Genomic DNA, 24829 nt, shown 5'->3' on the forward strand with positions numbered 1-24829 from the left:
ATAATTCTATAACATAATACATCAATTCTTTAACACCAATACTAAGTAATCTGGGAAATATCAAAACAAACATACAAACTAAACTAAACATTGTAAACATTATTTTTTAAGGGAGTGCGGGTCCAAACCATCAAATACTTATAATTAACGTCAACTATACTGAACTAAATCGTGGTAATTAGGAAATACAAATAAATTAGATAGAGAAATGTATTCAAAATAAAAACTGAAACTCAAAACTAAAATTGAAATTATTTCAAAATGTGGTTTTGAGATTATTTTACACAAAAAAGTATTTGACCTGCACTACCTTAAAAATATTTTTTTTTTTTCCAGCCAAGACCACTTCAATTTGTTTTTTATCGTCTTCTCACAACTGAGGTCGTGACCACGCTCAATAATGACGATGCCTGCCATTATTTTAACACAAATTTGATCGCAAACTCTTCAGATGTGTTTGTGAAAGTTTAGCGTGGGTCCGCCAGTTTTGGTCTCTAGGGAAGCGAGTCACACTGACCACGTGGTGCAGACAGAGCCAATCAGACCCGTCGACGCATCCGAAAGCAACTAAAACGTCCCGTCATTGGTCAATTAGGCCGGGAAGACGAGAGATGGCCACGACCATAGAGGAAGCGATCTGCGGAGAAATATAGAAAATAAAGCTAAAATTAGCTGATTTCAGACCATTTTTTAATCCGGAAAGCGATTTGTCCGTAGAGATCAGGTCTTTATTTCCCGGAAAGTACGTTCGGTTTGCTCAAAAACCCGGATTTCCGGGAATTCCCGGAAGACTTTCATCACTGTTTAAATGGTCACTACTGGCGCCCTGTCCAGGATGCCCCCTGCCCTCGCAGATGAGTGGTCGGGATAGGCTCCAGCAGCCCCATGAGCTGCCACCAGTGTGTGAATGTGTGTGTGAATGTGTGTGTGACTAGGTGAATGGGTCTGTTACTGTAAAGCGCCTAAGTATACGCCATTTATTCTAAGAGTAGAAACAAACTGGTCTCAGATTTTTGTGGAATCCACTCCTGCCTTCATCATACAGACACTTTTGGATCTCTGCTTCATTTCTGTGGTCCACGTTACTCCCGCTACTGCAGTTAAATTACTCTACAAGTGTTTTTACTGGCAGTTTTCACCCACACTTCCCAGCCAGGAAAAGTCTGCTCAGGTCTACAGACATAAATGGGAGAAAAATGTGTGATTGAGAGGTGGAGACGCAAACCTGTGCGATTAGGAAACAGACAGGACTCTTTCTGGATCTTTTAACCAGACGCAGTCACAACCAGGTAGCTAGGATGGGTTAGGAACTAGTGACTGTAAAAAGAGATCAAACACGTTGCCCCCTGGCAGAGTGGAGGGAACGCGTGTAGATTGGTCAGAAGAATTTGGAAAGTAGCTGGGATTATGGGTAGAACATTATGGGTAGGAAGGATTAAGATACTGTAGAGAGTGAGGAATAAAGTCAAACACACAAGCAGGTCAATCTAATGAGCGTGCATGTATTACTGGCAAAGAGTGAAGTGACTGTGAAAGAGTCCCAGATCTTTTGGTCTTCTATTAAGTGACGAAACCAATCAGAGACTTTTTCACAGACTTTTTTCAAAATAAAGTAGGTTCACTGCAGAACATGCATATCAGAGACTGTCTTTCATTACTGCACACACAGATTTACTTTATATTTATGTATCAGATTCAAAGGACATTCTGGGACCATGTGCGCTTAAATGTTTAAATGACTGTCGAGTTCGAGCTCTGATCCAAAGATCCAGATCAACCAACCAACAGCTTAATTAAAGGCAGTGTTTCTTTGTTTATTCAAATAAATTCACATTTGCTCCATTGTTTCAGACAAAAAACTCCTGTGAGTAAGTGATTCCTAAGGATCGTCTGGTTTTGTTGTTTTAGCTTAGTCTGTTTAGTAAAGGTGTTTTTGTTATTGTGGTACACACCCTGCTTTTTGTCTTAGTGAACGTCCTGAGTTTGATTTGTGTTCTTTTGGGTTGTTCTTGTGTCTTGTTACTTTGCTTCAACTAAGTGTTTTACAGCTAGCTGCTGTTATTAAAATCCCACTCCAATCATCTTTTAGTTATGATTATGTGCTTTTTAGCTCAAATAATAATAAACCTGTGTCGTTTTTCTGCAGCCCGGCAGCAGTTCTTTAGAAATTCACCTCCCCGTTGGCGTAGAGGCACTCCATACCCCCTCCCTATACCCCCTCCCTACATAGGGAGGGGGTATGGGTACTGAGAGTTTTCTGTTTACACTCTCTCCCTCTAACTTTACAGACCTTCACAACCCCAACCTCAAATTACTTTTGGAACAAAAATGTTGAGGAATGTTGGAGCTATCCAGCCATACAGTTCTGATGAGGAAAATAAAGACATTCATGGATCTATTTGTCTATAAGTGGAAGCATCAGAATGAAGCAGAGCAGGGAGCTTATGTATGGAGTCCCAAATTGTTCATAATTAAAAAAATATTTATATTACCTTATGCAATTACACAATCAACCAATAAATCTCTCATAAATTTATAAAAAGATCATGAAATTGATCATGTTAATCATGTTGAATATTATTATAATTCTGTCTTTTTTCAAAAACTCAGATTTCAAAATCAATATTTTCCAAAGTAGCTTTGTTTTTATTTCACGTTGCTGTTTTTCAGGATGACCTATTTATTAAGAGGTTTTTCAGCAGAATAAGTCTATCTGTCAATCAAACCACACATGGCGGAGACAGTTTTGTGATTGGCTACGCAAGCAGCAGCACCCTTACTACATTGATCAAAGTTGCTTCAGTGAACGTGAAGGAGCAATGCACACCCCTCAACACCTAAAACTGCAATGTGAAATAAAAGCAAAGCTACTTTGTAAAATATCGATTTTCAAATGCGAGCTTCTGAAAAAAGCCATAGAATTATAAAAAATAGTCAACATGATTAAAAATGAATATTCTAAAATGCTGTTTTGAAATAATGAACAGGTATTTTTTAAAGCAAAATGAATAATATGTATTAATATAATGGCTAATTTAAAATCTGTGCAGGATTTTCACAATTTCATGATCTTTTTATATATTCATCATGAGAGATTTATTGGTTGATTGTGTTATTGCATAAGGTCATATTTATTTATTTAATTATGAACAGTTTGGGACTCCATACTTCTGGCCTGCCTAACTTTGTAATAAATACACTCTTTTTAAAATAGAATTTTTCGACTGCTCCTGATTTACAACAAATTAAATAAGAAATGCTCTGAAATGCAATTTTAATTTTCTTAATAGATTTCCTCCATCATCAGAAAAATGCCACGAGAACGTGTTAAAAAAACACCAAAAAACAGATTTTTATCAGAGTGGGTCTTTAACTAACCTGCTTGGATTCAATTCCATTTCCTCCTAAAATCAGCCTGATCTTACTGTTAAAACCTGAGCCTGTTATTTTGTCAGCCCTCTTTTTTCATGCTAAATACTTCTGTTGCAACTGTGTTTTTTGTTTCCGTGCAACGTTCCTCTGTTGCTTTTCGGCATTCCGGTAGCCTGAGCAGCTCGATCTTTTTTTTTTTTTTTTTTTTCTCAAAAAATGGGGAAGGAAGTAGCTGGATAGGAAAATTGACCAATACTTGCTTTAGTCATAATGATCTGTGTTTTAACTAAGGCCTCTACATGATGTATACTATTAAAATAGTATTTGAGCTAACTACATATTTCATGACTGACTTTCCTTAAATATTTGTTTTATCATCGAGAGTAACAGTAAAAAAAAAAAGGACTTTTGTGCTACACTCCTATGCAAACATTTGTTTTAATGACAACACCTGTCCCCCTTCCCACTAACATAGATCCACAGATATAAGAGATCACCAATTATGTCGGGACCTAAGTTTACTTTGGCACACAGACAGAAATAAGGCCATCTTTGCTTAACTGTGCACAAAGAATAGATTTCTAATGAAATCTGCTTCAGGCAAATTAGAAATATTATTTATGGCATATATTGTTTTTTATTTGAAATGGTTTATTTCAAGCAATCAAATAGGAATAATACACAAAAACATTACAATCATCAGTTATACATTCATACAATAACTAATTAAACTTAGAATAATTAGACATAAAATTAAATATTGCTTGAAAGGGAGTGGAAGGAAGCGAACTTATATAATCCCACCCCTGTTCTACTGTAACTATTTTATTACATGATTTATCATTATTCGGTTCCTAGCTTTTATCAGACAGAATTAAAAATCTTGAAATATCAATAAAGCACATGACAAAGATGAATTACTTAAATTATTTAAAAAAAAAAAAACTTTTAGGATTCAACATGGCAATGAAGTATCCAAAATATATGCAGAATATGTTACTTCTAAAAGTCATTGATATGATTAAAAATAATACTATATCAGGAAAATAGACATAACACTGTTTCAGAAATTTTCATAGCAAAATTCGGTCAAGTATCAAAAGTTAATAATATGTGCAAAATTATGTTACATTAGGAAAAATTCATGAATCAGCTTATCAATTTTTTGGAGCAAGTGAAGTAATATCATTAAAAGTCAATCAATTTAACCATTTTTAATAATTGATTCATCATTTGTTTTATTATTTTTTTTGTATTTTAATTTTTTTTTTGATAAAGTAATGCTGTGAAGTAAAATAAAAAGGGTCCATATTTTGTCGAATGACCAAGGTTGGCATTTCTTCTTCTGCTGATTAACAGCCGATCTTCTGGGTTTAAACAGAGTTTATAGTTCTCTTCGATGTTATATCTACAGACATTAGATCAAGGTCCATATCCTTCTTCAGCTGATATCAGCGGCGCCGAGTTGAGGTCAACTTGTCTGCAGTTCAGAACTCTCTGCTCATGATGAGGTCACTTCAGACTTATGGAGAAAGTGTTGTATCCAGGCGTAATATTTCACGAAATTATTTGGCTCTTTGATTTATTACTGCAAGTTGTTTCAGACAACCGTGATCAAACACTTCTCAAAGTCCTTCATGGTGTTCACAACCTGAACCTTGGACCGGTCCGGTGGACCGAGCGGTTTGACGTAAATCCTGCAGCCTTTAACCCAAGTTTTCTCAATCTGCTAACGCTTCCTGAGAAGCCTGGCATGTTTTGAGATTTCAGCATTCCTTCTGGTCAGATGGTCGTTCAGATAAGCAGCCGATCCTTTCAGATTTTTACGCTGATTCATCAGAGATAGCTTGTGTTTTTGATTCACAAACCTGATGAGGATCGCTGGTTTATCCGTTTCCTGTCTCCTGGGGAGCAGGTGGCAGGTCTCGATGGTATTGAGATCCAGGGAAATCCCTTTAGACGTGAGAAATGATTCCACTTGGTGTTCCACAGACTTTCCACCGCTCTCCGTTTGAGAGGGACTGCTAGCGCTATTAGCATAAGCAATGCTAGCTCCAGCTGCATTTAGCTTTGCCCAAGGTTTGATCGGTAATCCAGTGAGAATGACATTAATTATCCTTACTTGTTGTTCTACATCGTCCAGTCTTTTCTCCATGTCGACCCGTTTTTTTCGTTGTTCGTTTTTAGTGCGGAGCCTCAGGAATTCTTCCATTAGCACTGAGAGCGGAGTTTGCTTAGCATTCACTTGTTCCATAAAGGGATACAATGTATCTTGGATATCATCAAGAGACTTTTTAAGGTCTTCGTAGTCCTGGTTTTTCCTAGGGGCCATGGTCAGCTCTGTTTTTTGGAGAAAATCAACTTTCTAAGTCAGTTAAAGATAGTTGTATAGCCCAGCGAGCCACACACGCGTCCTCGCTGTAACCCGGAACCCATCATGCCCATGGTGGCACCTCCTGCTAAAATTATTGACCATATACTCATCGTTTTGTGCATGTTTTTGTCTTTTTACAACCTGCGCTCTGCCTTGTGTCATGCCCATGATCACAAAGGCTACCACGCAGGCTTTCATTCATTACCAGCTTGTCCAACAAGCTGAAGAGGACCCCTCCCCACGTAAATGCTCCTACTTCAGAGGCATCGTTTGAATCTCTCACTGAAGGTGCAAAAGCAAGTGGTGAAATTATGTTTTGATGCCTCGTTCTTATGATTAAATAACCATGTTTCACGTTTGTACCTTCCATTTATCTGTGTTTACTTATGACGTGTTTGAAATGATAAAAAGGGAGGGATGTTAGGGTTATGTAATTATCATTTGCTTAAACGCTATTATCACCATGATATGTTCGTCTCAGTTCTATCTTTTAGTAAGAAAACAATGACCTGAAAAGTTCTGATTATACATGAATATGATGTTCCTGTACTGCTTGATTGAATGACCTACTTTTATGTTATCAACCCTGGCCAACAATAAAACCAGACAGGATGCACTGGGAAGGCAGAACTCCTCTGTGACAGTTCACGCTGTCACAGATTGATTCTCCTTCTGCAGAAGTCTAGCAAAAGTTCTTATCTCCTGCGTGGTTCTTCTCTTTATTAAGGAAAAAGTCAGAACCTTGACATCTATATAAAGATGGCATAAAGATCATTCATTCATTTTCTTCCGTTTTGTCCCTTTCGGGGTCACGTGGCTGCCGGAGCCTATCCCGGCCACTTAGGGCAAAGGCAGGGGACACCCTGGATATGTCGCCAGTCTGTCGCAGTCATATTACACTAGGGGTGTGACAATAACCTCATGTTTTTTTTTTTTGTTTTTTTTTTCTTTATTTTTATCATTTTATTTTGAAAGTTCTGCATTTGGTGCGTGATTGGAACTATAATAAACACATTCACCTTTGCTGATAATTTACTTTTTCTGCTAGTCCTGTGTTGAGACTTCAAGGGTTTCCGGGGAAAACCTTTTAGTACTGCTCTCCTTCATTCTCTGCGCAGCGCCTCTCACTCCCTCTTGCGCTGCGCGCACTCCCTCTAACACACACAAGTGCGCGGTTTCAGCAGCACATACACATCCTCATTCTACAACAGAAGTTTCCGTCTCGTGAGGAAATACGACAAATTTACTGCGTTCTTATTATTAATTTCCATTGTATTAATTTCCATTACAAGCTGCGTGCGTTCTTGAGTGAGCGGGCGCCCGCCGGAGGATTTTGTGTTGGGGGGGTTTATTACTGTTCACTCTGTAACACCAAAAATGCGCGCTGTTAGGTTTTGATGAATGTCACTACATGTTTTGTTTGGTAACTATTTTGTGCAACGCAAAGTTACGTGTCTGTATAAACAAAGGCGGAGCCTCCTGCCCCGTGTTCTTCATGGGTGTCAGGCTTCGTGGCTACCGGAAAGGTGACAAAGTGACAAAGTGTCTGTCTCGTTTATTACTGGGCAGTATATAATATTCTGAGAAGATGTCTGTACCAGAGAGCACAGGTGAAGCTTCGCTTGCAGCTCCAGAGCAGTCTGCTGCAGAAGAATCAACACACACCCCCAACACACGTGCGTACGCTCCTTCCTCCTACACAAGCAGCGTGCTGACACACATACACATAGTCATTCTACAACACCTATATAGTTAGGTCATTAGCTAGATAGGTAGTAGTTAGTTGTAACTGTTATGGGGTGGGGGGTGTGGTTAACGGCGAATCCGCGCCCCTTGCTGGTTCATCGCAGAAGTGATCAAAAATCCCACACCTTCACAGCTCTATTTTACACCCCCATTCATTCTGACACCTACGGACAATTTAGACTTGCCAATTGACCTATGAAGCATGTTTTTGGACGATGGGAGGAAGAGCTTCTTCTCCGGAGACCCCGGAGAGAACCCACGCATGCACGGGGAGAACATGCAAACTCCACACAGAAAGGTCCCCCATTGATGTTCTGTTTCAGGTCCCCTTGCCTAAGAATACTTAAAAAAATAGATGCAATGGACTTCCGGTTGTAGCGGATGAGTGACTAGACGCAGACGTCTGCTCTCCCAAACTTTCATAACTTTTATAAGTCAATCCCTTATTATCTGACCCTGCTCAGTAGCATGTTGTCATCATTACTCGACGAGCAAATTTGACCGTGAGTATGTCACGAAAAAACCGAAGAGACGAGGAAAAAGAGGAGAGTAGTGTTGGAGTTTTCACCGCGGTGCTAACGGCTAAGTTAGCGGAAACCAAAGCAGAGCTGCTGGCTGAGATTAAAGATACCTACACCAGACACGAAGCTAAATTGACCAGCGTTCAAGCCTCTGTCGATGACCATACAGAACACATTGTCCAACTAGAAAGCGCAGCGGATTCTCCTAATGCCGAAGTGGCTGAGATTCAGTCCAAGCTCTCCTCTCTAACTTTGGACAATACTAAGCTTAAGGCAAAACTAGCGGATGCTGAAGGACAAAGCCGCTGCTATAACATTCGCATTGCCGGGCTACCTGAAAACATCGAAGGCTCTACGCCCACTGCCTTCTTCTCGCAGCTACGCAGCGACATTCTGACGTCTCCCTACAAAGAGCACAGCGCTCGCCAGTTGCTAAATCTAAGCCTTCAGAGAGACAGCGGTATGTCCTGGTTTGTTTTCACCGTTTCCAGACCAAGGAGCTTGTGGTGCGGACGGCACGCAGACTACGAGGAAAGCTGACCTTAAAAGGTTCTCCCATTCACATCTTCGAGGATTATTGCCCGGATGTTTTGGAGCAGCGCACCCAATAACAAGACGTGATGAAGAGGCTTTATGGACAAGGCTTTAAACGTGCTCTGAGATACCTGGCAAGGCTGTCTGTCGTGCTGAAAGACGGCTCCATTAAGGACGACACAGACTTTCTTTCTCATCCTTGCGGAGTAGGGACCAGAGGTGAGCGGACTGATCAACTGGTCACAAAGCTACGCATAGCAGGATACCTAAAACAATTATACTTTTCTATTATTATTTTTTTTTTTAATTAATTTTTTTATTGAAAAAGCACATGATAAATTGCACATTGTTTTGATGGATTACAATGTTCTTGCTTTCTCAGTTTTTAATGAAAAAATAAAAAAAGAACAAAAAATAAATGAAAAAGGAACATGAGGAAGCAGGGATTTTCAAAACATAAATGATATCACATGATTTTAGTGAAGTTTCAGATGAAGTCTGATCTCACAGGCTTAACATATTCTGTCCATATAGACCAAGTAGCGTAAAAGACATCCAGCCGTATTTGTAATAAGTGCATTATATAAATTTGTTGTACCACATCAATCCAGTCCTCTGTCGTTGGTTGCTCAGGTTTAAGCCATTTTCTGGTTATTGCTTTCTTACTGGCTGCCAGTAGAATGTAGAGCAGTTTTCTTATTTTTGTTGTCTAGGCCATCAATTTTACTAGGTATTTTTTCTGAGAAGGTGTAGTAAAAAAACCTCATTATGCTCTTCCAACAAAATTCACGCCAAATGTTTGATCCTGTTGTGACCCATTGTTTCCGACATACTTGTTCCCAATCCTCCTCTGTAATAGTGAGCCCTCCTTCTTGCTCCCATCTTTCCTTTACATAGTACCTGTTCACCCCCTTGTGCGTCAAGATACTATTGTATAATTTTGAAATTATTTTCGTAGGGCATATTGCTTTTATTAATGTTTTAAAAGTTTTAAGAAACCTTGGGTCATCTGTGGGTATTTTCATTTTTTGATTGAAATAGTGCCTGACCTGTAAATATCTGAAGAAATCTTAAGAAATTAACCCGTGTTTTTCTTTTAGGGTATAAAATGTTTGAAACGCTCCCCCATGCACAAATGAGTTGTAATCTGTTAACCCTTTTGCAATCCATAATTTAAATCTATCATCATACTTGTTAGGGGTAAACTCTGAGTCGTACGCACACCATCTGAGAATTTTGGAGTCCACCAAAATGCATTTTTTAACTGTGTCATTCCAGGTTTTAATCATCATATTCTTCAGTAAGGGTCATTCTGTTAAAGGAAGTTCCCCCTGTAACTTGATATCAGCTAATAAAGCTTTTAATGGTATTCTTTCAAAGGCTTTCAGCTCCAGGTCTTTCCATCCTGCAGTGTAAACTGGAGAGCACATGCAGATAAGAGGCCTCAGCTGGGCAACACAGAAGTAGTCTTGTAAACAAGGGAGATTTCTGCAACCTTGATCTGTTTTTAATTGTTTACATTAATTTTGTATCCTGACAGAGTGCCAAATTATTTGAGGGATTCACTAATTATGGGTAGGGTTTTTGTAGGTTGAGATATTGCTAATAATAAATCATCTGCAAATAAGGAAAGCATTTGTTCTTTTCCTGAAACTTTTACTCCTTTTATGTCTGCTCTTTGCCTGATCCACTGCCCAAGAGATTCAATGTATAATGCAAATAAAAGAGCAGACATGTTACATCCATGTCTAGTTCCTCTCTCTAAGGTTATCATCTCAGTGAGGTCTCCATTGATTTTAATCCTGGCAGTTGGTTTGTTATATAACCCTGAAACTCTCAATCATTGATTTGTGAAAGCCAAATTTGTCAAGTACTTTGTATAAAAATTTCCACCTCACCGAGTCAAATGCCTTCTCGGCATCCAGGCTTATCACTAGTGTCTCCTGTTTTTGTTGAACAACTTGATGAATTATATTTAGTACTTTCCTGATGCTGTCCTGTGTCTGTCTTTGTCTAATGAATCCTGTTTGGTCTTTGTGTATCAGCATTGGGAGAATTGTTTCCAATCTCCTTGATATTATAGAAGTGATCAGTTTGTAGTCGATGTTCAAAACACTAACTGGCCGGTAGTTAGCACAATCCAGTCTGTCCTTCCCGTTTGCGGATTATCGAGATTATTGCTTCATTCCAAGACAATGGAGTTATTTTCTTCTCCATCACCCAGTTAAATGTTTTTAATAAGGTTGGAATTAGGTGAGTTTCCATTGTTTTATACCAGTCTTTTAAACCCGTCTGCACCCGCCATTTTTCCTCTTTTTAGTTTTCTGATTGTTTTCTGATCATCACGGTAATTGCTGTAAACAATTTTTCATTTTGCTTAACTGTTAGAGATGGCAAATCTAATTGTTTTAAAAATGCATCTATTTGGTCACTATTATTTATGTATGTTTCTGAGAAGAGATTTTTTATAGTATTCATGAAAACACTGTTGAATTTTCTCCTGCTCCGTTTCAGTTTTTTTACTTGAAAGATTTTTATTTTATATATTGCTCTCTCTGCTTGTTGCTTTCTCAGTTTATAAGATAGAGGTTTCAAAGATTTGCCACCTACATCATAATATTTTTGTCTCATTAAAACAAGTTTTTTCTGCACAGCCAGTGTTTTGATGTCATCAATTTCTTTCTATAATTTTATAATTTCAGTCTTATTTTTGGTCTTACATTTTGGAAATGCTCCTGTTGAAGTCTAAACAGTTTTTCTCCTAAGCACTTCAGTTTCTGTTGACTAGCTTTTTTCTGGTAGGATGAGATGCTAATTATTTTTCCTCTCAGAACTGCTTTTAGAGCATCCCAGAGAGTTGCTGGTGATACCTCACCATTATCATTATGTACTTAGTATTCTTTAATTTCATTGTTTAATTTATCTTTGATATTTTGGAAATTTAGGATGTTATTGTTTAATCTCCAAACAGTGGATCTTTTCTTTCCAGCCAAGTACAAACTTACTGTAACTGGATTATGGTCAGAAATTGCACAAATTCCAATTTCACTGTTTTTCACTCTTAGTAGGTCATTTTTGAACAAAAATATGTAATCTAGACGAGAGTAAACATTATGAGGATGTGAGTAGTGAGTATATTCTCTTTTTGTTGGATTATTTTCCCTCCATACATCAACTATGCCCATTTCCTCCATGAGATGTCTCATCTTTTTCCCAATCTTTCTATAGTCACCTTTGCCATTTGAGGAATCGAGTTAGTTATTCAATGCAGTATTGAAGTCTCCACCGCATATCAAGGTTCCTTGAAGTTTTGCTGATATTAATTCAAAAATATGTCTATAAAAGGACCAGTCGCTACCGCGGGAACGTACACATTTAGTAATGTAATTAGATTACTATTAATTTTTCCTGTTATCATAAAATATACCTGCCTTCTTTGTCTTTGTATTCTGATATTTGTTCGTAATTCACTGCCCCAGCTATCATTGTGGCCACTCCTCTCCTCCAACCTGAGCTATGGGAAGAATAGAAAATGTGTTTAAAGCCCATTTTATTCAACTTTAGATACTCAGCATCTGGGAGATGTGTTTCTTGTAAAAAGACTATTTCTGCTTAATCTTGTTTTAGTTTGGACAATGTTTTCCGCCTCTTAACTGGATTATGTAAGCCATTGATATTAAGTGTAACCAGTTTTATGTTTCTGTCATACATAATGTTTCACATTTGAATGTTTTGCACATATATTCCCTGCTCCTCATTTCAAACAGTGAACTCTGAACAGAAAGGAAACTTAACAGTTGAACATAACTAAAAACGAATTTAAGTAACGTTAACTTCCAAGGTAGGGGTCTTAGAAATAGACCCTGTCGAGCCTCTAAAGGCAGTGTCCTCCTCACTTTGGTAGGGGGGGCCCTTTTTCAGCAGGGGCTTTAGGTGTGGGAGATTGTCCCACTGATAGAACCACGTATAACATCAGTTACTTATTTATACACCTGATGACCATCAGGTCTTAATATTTTTATTTCAATTAAAGGTAAAAAAAATATAAATAAAAAAAATAAAAAAATAAAATGCAGATCTCCTCAGAGAAGTTCTAATGAATTCTGTTCTATTAGACACAGAAAACCAAAGTTAACATTGAGAAACCTTTCCCCTGTATTTATAAAACTCACTCCACCGCCGGGTCAGCACCGGTTCTCCTGAAAGCTCTCAGTTTTTCTTTATAACTCGGACCCGGTGGGCCTGGTGTAGTGCGGCTGGCCCCTCTGGTCACTCTGCTCCAGGTCAGCTGCTTGAGTTGCTGCCGAACAGTTTCTGGTGGTTTCATGACCTCTACAGGAAATCCTCTTTTGCACATGTCTTCACTTGCTTCTGTTGCTGTGTTGTAGATCTTTATTCCATCAGCATACTTCACCTTCAGCCTTGCAGGAAATAAGGTTTGGAGCTGGATCTGTTTGTCTTTTAGAATCCTCCGGATAGCTGTATACTCTCTTCTTATCTTGAGGATGAGTGGAGGATAGTCATTGTCCAAAGATATCTGTTTACCTTTCCAGGTAAAGCCATTTTGTTGCCATGCTTTGCGAATTATTTGCTCTTTGGCCTTGAAGCTTAAGAACTTCACCAGAATAGAGCGTGGTGAAGCTCCGTTAGGGGGGGGGGGGGGCTCCCAACTGAGCGATGGGCTCGTTTGATGTTTATATTCTCCGCGTCCTCTAGCTTCAAACCTTCAGGTAGTAAGGCTTCCACAAAAGCTCTCATTGAGGGGGAATCTCGCTCAGATGTTTCTGGCACACCATAAATCCTGATGTTTTCTCTCCTGTCGCGTATTTCCAGGTCCGTTAGCTTGTCTGTTAGCTTCACGTGTACCTGCATTAGCTCCGCCATCACGTCTTCCACGGTTTGGACTCGCTCCTCTGGTTTCTCAATCCTCCCCTCAGCTTCTTCCATTCGGTTATTCACTTTAGCAATGTCTTCTTTCATACTTTTCAGTTTTTCATTGTTTTCTTGGCGAAACGCTCTTAGTTTCTATTAGCTCTTAGTAAACTGTCTTGTGCCATTGTGCTTGTTTATTAGCAAACTTTAACTTAAATAAATCAAACTCTACTTATACCTCAGTTAATGATCACTGTATTTAATTAAGCATATATGATTTAAGTGACATTTTTGTTTTGTTTTCTGTCTTTTTAATCTATGCATTTCATCATTTCTGTAATGAGTTTGATAAATATGTGTAAATTCTTTATTACTTTGACGACAATGCTTGAAATAAATCAATAAAATCAAAATCAAACTGCTGAGCCTGCGGTTATTAGCCTTAGCAGCTAACATTAGCCCGTTCCAAAGTCAGTTTACTTCCACAAATCCGCTGCAAAGCACTGGTCTTTGGTGTTTTCTTTTTCCCCTCGATGTTATATTCAACTTCCGTAGTTGATATCACCGTTCCCGGGGGGTTTATGATAAATTTCTCTGGTTCAGTCGGGAACTCTCCCGCTACACAGCTATCCCATTGGTGTACAAACCGGAAGTCATACTTTTCTATTTTTATTTATTTATTTTATTCTTGATAAATGACGTTATGTTTTTTTTTTAAATGTACATACATTTTGTAGTAATTAAGCAACATTCTCTTTAGCTAATGCTCTCCATGTAAAGGAAATACCATTGTTCATCTTAACCATGCTGAAATGTTAAAATAAATTAATTTTCTCTTCTTTTCTTCATCCTTTACCTTTTTGTACGTACCCCCTTTTTTTAAAATCAGATTCGGGTTCTGTTTCCCTGATTTACTTCATTAATATAAATGCCTTTTCTCCCTTTTTATTTAAAATTTAGAAATCTGTTTATTTTTTTATCATTGTTTGCTATTTATGTTATGTTGCTGATTTTTATTTTTATTCCTTTTTTTGGTACTATTTTTTTCTATTAAAATTGCAACAATATATGCATATATAACTGTAGTACAGCACACATTTTAGTCTATCACTTGAATTTGACTTAATTTTTCTTTTACAATCGGGAATTGCATACACACAATTTCAGGTTGACCACGGAAGATCCTCGACAGAGCGTCACTGACGCCTTAGTGCAAAGGATATTTGATTTTTTGTTGTGTGGGGAAGGGGGTTAAGGGGATGAATGGGTTACGCTGTTTATTTTTATTTATTTGTTTATTTTAATTTTATTTTTTACTTAATGATTTTACTTTTTATTTCTCTCCCTCTCTTCGTCTATCGTTATGGAGTTTAATATCAGAAAACTTAACTTATGTCCTCAAATAATATAACCGGGTCACTTAGACTCATCTCCTGGAATGTGAAGGGGATGGGTAATGGGACGGGTGATGACACATTTGAATCGTCTTAAGGGTGACATTTGCTTCCTTCAGGAATCTCACCTGCTAAACAAGGAAGTTCCCAAACTGAAAAAGAATTGGATAAGAGAGGTTTATCATTCAACATTTAACGCTAAGGGCACGTGGTACAGCAGTTATCCGTAAGCGTATTCCGTTTAATTTTAAGAAGTCGGTCCTGGACCCGAATGGCAGATGTGTGATGATCTCTGGTACACTTCACTACAACCATTACCTTTTTGTATGTGTTTATGGTCCCAACTGGGATGACAGCTCTTTTATAACTAAACTCTTCGCATCCTTTCCAGATAGTCAGAACCATTACATTATTATAGGTGATTTTAATCTTGTGCAGGACCCTTTGCTTGACAGATCAGCCAACACATCAGCTCCAGTATCTAAGGCAGCAAAGACATTGTTGACTCTTTCACAGCAGTTTGGCCTTGTGTACCCTTGGAGATATAAGTCTCCTACTGCTAAATCGTTTTCCTTCTTCTCGCATGTTCATCGTTCTTATTCGCGTATAGATTATTTCCTTTCCGATTTGAGACTCATCTCTAAAGTGATCTCTTCTGACTACCACAGCATTGCCATATCTGACCATGCGACTGTCTCTCTCGACTTGGCTCTGTCTGCTCAGTCTGCCCATTTTAAATTGTGCCTGTTTAACTCTGTCCTTTTGGTAGAAGAATCCTACAAAAAATTAATTCATTCGCTGATTGTCTTATTTTTTTATTTGAATGATTTGTCTGGAACAAGTAGGCCCATCCTATGGGAGACTTCCAAAGCGTATTTCAGAGGCCATACCTGTTCCATTCCTGAAAGACATGTACAATAAAGCCTTTACACTAGGTGGCCTTCCTGATACGCTCTCAGACGATACAATCTCCCTTCTTCTCAAGAAGGATAAAGATCCCCTCCTTTGCAGTAGTTACAGGCCCATCTCCCTTTTGAATGTGGATTTTAAAATTCTGTCAAAAATTCTAGTCGCTCGACTACACCATGTGTTATTTTCGGTCATAGATATGGATCAGACAGGCTTCCTGCCAGGAAGGCAGTCCTCTTACAACACCAGACGCCTTTTTAATATAATTAGTTCCCCTGGCTCTTCGCTGCCAGAGGTTGTGGTTTCTCTTGATGCAGAGAAAGCCTTCGACAGATTGTAGTGGAGCTTCCTTTGTTCCGTACTGGCCAAATTCGGATTGGGTGAGGCATTTGTCGACTGGGTTAGCCACAGCACTCAACCCTGCAATGTTGCCATTTCGATGGTCAACTAACGGTTTTCATTACCTCGATGTTCAGGTCACGCTCTCCTTGCCGGCGCTATTTTTTAAAAATGTCACCCCCCTGATGGAACAAATTGAAAGGGATTTTGCCCGCTGGTCAACACTTCCCCTCTCACTGGCAGGTCGCGTGAGCCTGGTAAAGATGGTTATCCTCCCAAAGTTTTTATATTTATTTCAACATCTCCCAATCCTCCTGAATAAATCATTTTTTGATAGACTGGACAGACTTATTTCAACCTATTTGTTGGTCGGCAAGCCGCCACGTATTCGTAAGTCTGTGTTACAATCGCCTAGAGACAAAGTAGGACTGGCTTACATGAAAAGCTTTTGACAGTACCTCCTCCCACTCGCGGCAGGACCATCAGGTTTATCAAAACACTTTTGGACAAACGTCCAGCAGGTTCAAAAAATTACACTGTAGAAAAGAATGGGATTTTTGATTACATGAAATTGCATTTTAATAAATTGGCGGGAAAAGCAACTACCTGGACAAATTTACAACTACTTTAGTTAAAAATGACTATTGAAAACCATTTGAACTTTTAGGAAAAACAGCTGCAACCTCAAATTTTTTGTGACTCAATTTTTTACAAAAAATTCCTCCAGATCATGGACATCAATACAGACTATAGATAGTTTCTCATTTTTATTTATTTTTTGGTTGCTGGTGTGTTGGGGATTTTTGTCAAGGTCAAGGTTAACCGTGGCTCAAAAAAGGTTGACAAACACTGCAGTAGGCTAACTACATATCTTTCTGATTATCTGAAAGATGCAATAGCTAATGTTAGAAATAGGACTGGGGTTGTTCAAATCAATTAATCGATCTGAACTGATCCACGGTTAATAAATCAACAATCAATCCATAAAAGTAGAATTTTTCATTTATGCTTTTCCTAACGCATAACAGCAGTAAACCCAAGGTCCACTAGCTTGATGGTAACGTATAATGGAATTTCCCATAGGACAGCTAATGCTAACGCTCAGTCAACTTAAGCATACGTTGCTGACAAAATGAACCGCTTTATAAACTCACATGCATGAAATTTCCTAACTCTTTTAGTAAAAAGTTTTTTTAAGAGTAACCAGTACAGGTTTTTGCTTAAATCTTCTAGAATAAAGTGTAATGCTATAGTGTGCAGTGATGCCAGATAGTGTCACAGTTTTACAGCCTAAAAACATCTGAAAACCGCCAGAACCAGTAAAAATCCGCCCAACCCGTCTATGACCGCGGACTATGGGGGGTGTGCTTGCGTGAAACACTGATAGCGTGAGCTCCACCTAGTGGCCAAACAGAAACGCCCTCCAGGAGAGGCAGAACATAATGATCTGCACATTTTTATTGGAGCTTCTCCTTCTGAGAACTCATGTAACACTATGCTGTTAATAATCTCACTGTTTTATTATTTCACTATTAAATTTTACCGTATCAGATTAATCTGAATATATTCAAAACATACAGATTATTAATGTATTTCTATACAAATATATCTTAATGTGTACATTCAAAATTGAATTGAATCAACTGGAATAAAAGAATAGAAAGAATTGTGAATCGAATCTGGAAATTATTGGCGATACCCAGCCCTAATTAGAAATGTTCAATCATCGTGAAACAGACCCCACATTCACCACCAGCCCCTAGTTCCACAACACTGCAGTGCACTGTGATCACTGTGATTGGGCAGAACCTGATGGTTCAGCAATGACACGTTACGGGCGTATTTATTACAGTATGAACTGTACAGATGTTTTTTAAACTTGCCAAAAAAAAAAGAATATGATATTACATTTTTTTTATAACATTTTATCTGTGGAAAAAATCGAGTTGCAGAATATATGTTCGATTAAGGATGGAGCTGGAATTTCCATTTTGGGTAAGATAAAACTACCAAAGCCATTTAATTAAAATCTACGGATTTTGCTTTTATGTAAAAAAAAAAAAAAAAATACGAAAAAGAAAACTAAACCTAAACCTAAAAAAAGGAAAAAGGTATTAAAAAGTAAAGGAAGAATAAAAAAAATGTATTTTTGAACAACAAAAATACTGAATCTTTATACAGAATTGACTTACAATTTTAGACATTGGTGCAAAAATCTTTCATATCTCTTAGAGAGAGCTCTTTTTTGGGTGAGCCGTTAAGTGAAAATAATCAGCAGGATGTTTACTAATGAAGTCGGAGAATGTGGGGTCGACCATTCTAAAAGGATCTGAGGGTTTAACCAGTTTAAAATGTGACATATATGCCAGCATGGACATGTCATGTTTCTGTGAAACAAAGTGATCAAAGTACTCTCTAAAAGGATCAGAAACTCTCAAAGGAAAGTGTGTTCATTCATGTAGACTGCTTTAGCACTCTATTTCTGAATAAGAAGGCCAGTCGTGACCTGGGAAGTTCCTCTGTGGAGACGAACTACAGTATATTTCCTGGAGGAAACCTCTCTTTCTGGCAGTCTGATGGCTCCAGGACAGTTCCTTCAGGCTAGCGGTAGCTCCAAAACATCAGCTGCATTGATCTGCAAACATTTTACAGCTTCTATTTAAATGAACTTTAAGTTAGAGACAATTTCCAAACGAGATGTTAGAATAAAATAGTTCTTGTTAAATATATATTAGTCATTTGTAATCTTTGTTAAAGAAAGTAAAAACAGGGAGAAAAAAAACGATTAAAACCGAAAATGAAATTTGAAATTAAATAATCTGAGATTTTATGTCATGGCCATATCGACCAGATTTAAATTGAGTACAGAGGCAAAAGTCAAAAAAGGTTGAACTAAAAATGGTAAATTTTTATACCAATATAGCACTTTTCTACATTGCTTTAAGGCCCAAAGCACTTTACAGTCGCAGTCACCCAAATACGCATATTATTAGAGTGACTATGCTGTTTTTTTTTAACCAGCGCATCCTGTTCTGTGTCCTGATTGGCTGGAGACCTTGTCAATCAATCTCCTCAGTCCGTGCCGTGTCTCCTGTGCAGAAATGCGGAGATCTTCAGATCAGAAATCTGTGATCGATCAGATCTTTGTTTTCATTCTAAGATCCTGGACCTCATTTCTATGAAAGTTTGAGAATTTAAACAATAGAAAAGTGTGAAAATGTTCATGTCTGTGTGAGAAAAGTGTAGGAACTCTGCAGTGAGGAGTTTTACTGCCATAAACGTCTGTAATCAGACTACCGTGGATTTCAACAATCACGGGTTATGTTTAGAACGTAACTCCTGCAATAAACGAGGGAACTCTGTACTGGTGAAAAAGGTAACGCAGAAATATGCGTAGCTGCAGTAGAAAACATAGAAATTTGCTTTTTTTCATTAGTACTGGATGAGAAACAGACGCACAGGACACAGCTGCTTAGTTTGAGCGCAAACTGTGAGACGTGTGAGGAGCTGCAGCCCTAAAAGTCTATTTATTGTTTTTTCTTTTTAATGTATTAGTATATTTTTTCCTGACTTTTTGTCTTTGAAAATCCCAGTTATTCTGTCATTTTTTTATTCCATAAATAGTGTTATTTATTTTAGGACTTTACAAAAAAAGAAAGATAAAAGAAATTTAAAGAGAAAGAGTTCTTGTGGCCTCACTAGAAAAAGTTTGTGGACCTCCTCTATCATCCATGTGGTGTTGGAGGATTTGTTGTTTTTCATTCTTCCATCATTCAAACACTACATGAATGCAGCATTTCTCTAAGCTTTACACGAGGTACATCAAGCTGCTGATGCAATTGGCTCTAAATTGAGAACAAAAGTTTTAATCTAAAAACTCTTAATTGCTCTGTTTTAAAATATAATTTTCAATCCAAATATTTTCCTCCAGAATCCATGTTATTTCTTTCTCACTCCACGCATCTGTTCCTAGTCCGGCCCTTCTATCCAATTTTAGAACCCAATGTGGCCCGTCAGTTAAAATAATTGCCTTGCACTAAGGGGGATGGCAGATGAGTTCATCTCCTTTTTTCCTTTTTCTTAGACAGCCACAATCACTATGGCAACCTCTGCACCAATTTCCAAAATCTCTGGCACCAGCTCTTGTTACTCCAAGCAAAAGGTTGGAAGACAGACGATCCAGCAGAGGAAACATCCTACCAATTAGTAACACGTGACAAGTGGCAACAAGAAAAAAGGTCTTCCAGTCTTCATATTTGAGACATCTGACCGTCACCATCATCCGGTTTCATGTAGTTGTTACGTATAAACTAGAGTCGCCGGGAAACGCTTCACTGCGACGGATTATTAATCAACAATCCTGTACGAAGCTTTAAGGTATGAAATTAAAGACTCAGCACCTGTCTTGATTTGTGATTATCATTAAGACGAATCCTTCATCACTGTGTGGAGCTGTAAACGTATGTGCTATGGGGGACTAAACCTACTTAGCCAAGTCAAGTTTGCCTGTTGCATGTCTCCATTTGACCATGACATGAGAGTGTGCTACACCCTTTTTTTTCAGTTTTTTTTTTTTTTTCATTATTAGTAATAGAAAAATAAATGTAAAAACGGTACACAGCCTCAAAGCAAACAGTACAACTAAGCCTGCACAATAAATCGCAAATTTATCGTTATCACGATATCAATCTGCGCAATACGTATATCGCAAAAGACGGCGAAAACTCATTGCAGCTTGAAGGATTTAGGGAATCGAATAGATCCACTCATGCATTTGACCAATCGGATGAAGGCCTTCACGTTGTTGACCAATCAGATGGAACCCTTGTTACGTTAGATGTTCTCCTCCAATGTAGACGAGGGTCATTTGAAATGTAATGTTAGTTATGTTTACTCTCATTTAAAAATGGACACGTGTTTTTGGTTGTTTGGCTATTTGTTCATGTGCAGCATGTTATATCGTCGCAATATTGATCACTAATATCGCGAGTTTTTCTCATATTGTGCAGCCCTAATTATCTCGTGAAAGCAACCTGCACTTTTCCCTTCAAATAATTAAAAATTTAAGACAAATTAAATCAACCAAACATTAATAAAAACTGAAAAAATGCATTAAAAATTGCAACTATGATCCTTTCACACATTGCAAACATGTGATGCATTGTATTATGATTAGTGATGCACGATAATGACTTTTTACAACCGATACCAGATATTTTCCTGCCTCTTGTAGCTGATACTGATACTCAACCCATATTTTTTTAAATACTTAAGAAAAAAATATTAGTAAGTACAAAGTAACAGCGAACGGCTCTAATGTGTTCAACAAATTTGCAGAACTAGTTTTACCTGCAAATAAATGGAACAACAGATTGTACAAACACTTCATTAGCCTTTTCAGTCTGTCATACATCTGTGAACAGAGAAAAGTGCATTTCAATGGTTGGAACAAATGACTAACGTAAATACCAACGTAACAAGTACATTTTTCAATACATATAATGCCCGAAATAATAACTTGGAAAAGTAATAGTTGAATCTTAAAGTGCAAAAGGTATTGCTTTGTTTGAAACTGAAGTGCAAAATAATAACTATAAAGTTTTTTGATGTGCAAAATAAATGGTCGCTCATAGAAATAAACTTTTCAGAAATATAGGCATTCAAGCATTTTACAAACCAGAATGACTAAAAGGAATAAACCAACTCAATTACATTTCGTTTTTTGTTTTAACTGTGGTTTGGATCAATGGGACATTTTTCCTGATAACAAGTAGCATCTCTGCTTTCTGACAGGTTAGATGTTGATTTTTTCATCCAGAACATTTGCAGCAGAAGAAAAGAACGTACACTATCAAAGCTAGTGCAGGATGCTGACAGGTATTTCCATGCAAGCCCTGCAGTTTTTTTTGGTTGTTTTTTTTTTTTTCAGAATGAGCGCTAGCGATGACGGCAGCTTCATGTTCTTTCCACACATCGAGGTGGTGAATTTTTAAATAGATTGTGAGATTTGTGGTGTTAAAGCTTGACCTTTTTTTTACCTCTTTAGTTTGTGACACTTCTGTCGACCACATTTTGTAAACAGCAAGTGAGTCGTTGGTCTCAGACACGGTAAGACAAGCCCACATGGGTGAGAGCTGCGCCACGTTGCAGACAGAGCTCTTTAGCGCAGCGGTACCGGTCCGTGGGTCATTTGGTACCGGGCCGCACAGAAAGAATAAATCATTTACATTACTTAGTTTTTTGTTTATTTTGGGAATCATATTTTATTTTAAAATATGGCCCGATTCTCTGTTCCATCCGTCTGTGTCACTTTTGACGAAGGCGCACTTCTCGGTCACATGACAGGTTACCGCTAAAATAAAACCCAGGAATTAGCAAAATGAATAAAAAACAAATGTCTTTGGAAAGTTTCTTTGCCAAGGGGAAAAGGCCCAGCCAGGAGAAAGGAGGGCAGCCTTCGACTCCCCAAAAAAAGAAAGCTACATTTAATAGACAGCACTTCTTTTTTGCACCATGAGTGTGAGAAGGGGAGAGGATGATGATACCTGTGCGATGTACAATGTTATGCCTGTCAAAATAAAAGCTCAGAGTTCGTCTTGTCATGTGTCTGTTCCTCCTTCATCGTAGAGTTGCTACAAGTCACGTTCACCGCATCTCAAAGATCGGTCTGTGCAAACTTCTTATGACATCATACCGGACCACGACGCAAGAAAAGTTGGGGACCGCGGCTCGCTCTAGCGGATGCAGGATGGGGGGTGAGCAGACACCTTGCTGGCACAACTAAACACAGTGGTGAGTGAGGAGGCGACGACAGTTTAAGCTTTTAGTTATTTGTCCATTTTATCTGCCAATTTTTTTCTTAGAAGAATTATCGGCATACTGTCCATTATCGGCCGATTATTATCAGTATCTGATATTATCGTGCAACCCTATTTAAAATGAAAATAATCATGGAAATACTTAAATTCGTACAAGGATGAACACAACTTGTCTTTAGTATTTTAGCGGATTGATGTCGGGCTTTTTCTAAATATGACCTTTTTTAGGTGCACATATGACCTAAGCCTTGTTACAGTATGTGGAAAATATCCCAGCTGCTTATGGAAAAGATCATCAGTGAGATATAGATCACCGTAATCCATTTTCCATCAGAATTTCATCCTCATCCAAAAAACATTCAGTAAAACCCCAAATTAGTTGGCAACATAGTGCAAATGTGTTCCTAAAAAGTAACAATATAGGGCCAAAACAACAATTGAACCCACAGTCTGTTTTATTAATGTTACATGTTAGGATGTGCTTATTCCTAGAGTCTAAACCATTACATTTCCCCTTATTAAATTTCACAATAATCCCACTGAGAAGCTGCTTTCGCAATTCACAAACCCATTTTGCAGAGTCAGTCATTTTATATTTCCTACAAATGTCACCCCGTCTCCCCCAATGTTAATAATTCTGCAGCGTGAGACTGTGGACGCTTTGGAATCAGATCATTCCACCTCTCAAAAGGACGCATCGGTCCAGTAAACGCAAACGTTTCTTGGAACGTAAACAAGCGTCAGATTGTGTCACCACAGATTAGGGAAGAATTTGGTTAATGTTTAACTGAAATGACTTAAAACTGTTAACATTGTTGAATAATCCCTAAACTGGATACTTTGTATGCTGGGTATTGAGTTACCTATCCAGCTTTCAGCAGGGATTGGAACTGTCACCTGATCACATTTTACGCAATCTAAAAGATCTTTTTTTTAACACTATAGACATTGTACTTGTCTTTTGTATTGCTAATTCCCCAAAAGTTTGTATTTATGATCTCAATCTATCTCCAAATAATCTCAAAAAGGGAGGGGGAAAATACATCTCAACATAGTTTCCAGGAGTTTTTTTTACTTTAAGTGTATTTAGTTTTTCATGAGAAAACTGGCGTTCAACGCTTCAAACTCCTTTTTCCACTCCTCCTCCTCCTCCTGTACTCCAGAGATTACTGAAATTCAACAGCTGCTCTCCTTTCATCCATGTTCGTCCTGATCGCCATGCCTCAGTCTGTCCCATCACCCCTCGCTCCAACATCAAAGTCATCACACCCAAAAGTCTCGGACAGCTCCAAAAAACAGACTAAAAACCCCATTTCATGAGCAGTCACGATCTGGCGGATCATCTTTGTTCCATAACCCCTCTAAAGTCCCAGCAACAGGCGTGGAGCCCGAGCTTCCCCGCCGCGCGCCTGATCGCGTCCAGCAGCCTCACTTACCAGCAGAGCGGCCGGACAGATGAGGTCCATGGAGGGGCCCGCTCGCATAACCGTTGCCTTCGAGGACGTTGACCGTGTGGACTGGAAAAGGGAAATGCCTGCGCACGCAGCCGAAGCACAGAGAAGTGAGGAAGACGACATCAAATGTTTCAAGCGGCGGCAGCCACATCCGCACACGCACACGAGGCAGCAAGAGGTGCGCGGACCTAACGGTTTACGGGCGGGCGCGTGCGCAGGAACGCAGGAACGCATGCGCCGCAGGAGAGCGAGCTGAAAACGCGCATCATCAAGTCTGAACTCGACGCTGTTGACGCGGAGGAGAGCAGATAATCCGTAATGATCCGTGAGAGCAACGATTCAGTAACCCATAGGGTATAAACCCGCAAAAACCTCCACGACTATCCCTGATTTATTTATTTATTCATTTATTAGTTGATTGGTCTAAGTTTGACAGATCTCCATAGATATTTCAGCTGTTTTTTTCTTTTTCTTTACTTACTAGTTTAATTTTTTT

General features: G+C 38.4%; 1 protein-coding gene across 3 annotated transcripts in view; it reads right to left on the bottom strand.

The window, feature by feature from the left end:
• Nucleotides 1–24560, bottom strand: part of LOC101157876 (CMP-N-acetylneuraminate-beta-galactosamide-alpha-2,3-sialyltransferase 4) — a 43859-nt gene extending 19299 nt beyond the window's left edge. The window contains exons 1-2 of one of the 3 annotated variants that reach the window (XM_078929472.1): nucleotides 24316–24515; nucleotides 518–637 (exon numbers count right to left, since the gene is read on the bottom strand). The gene's annotated coding sequence lies outside the window, so the exon portion shown is untranslated. Of the gene's footprint in view, nucleotides 1–517; nucleotides 638–24315 lie in introns of all 3 variants that reach the window. The other 2 variants (XM_023961430.2, XM_023961429.2) reach the window with 2 other exon arrangements.
• Between the last annotated feature and the right edge of the window lie 269 nt (nucleotides 24561–24829).

This window comes from Oryzias latipes, chromosome 13 (assembly GCF_053564925.1).
Source record: "Oryzias latipes strain Hd-rR chromosome 13, Olatipes_Hd-rR_3.1".
NCBI lineage: Eukaryota > Metazoa > Chordata > Actinopteri > Beloniformes > Adrianichthyidae > Oryzias > Oryzias latipes.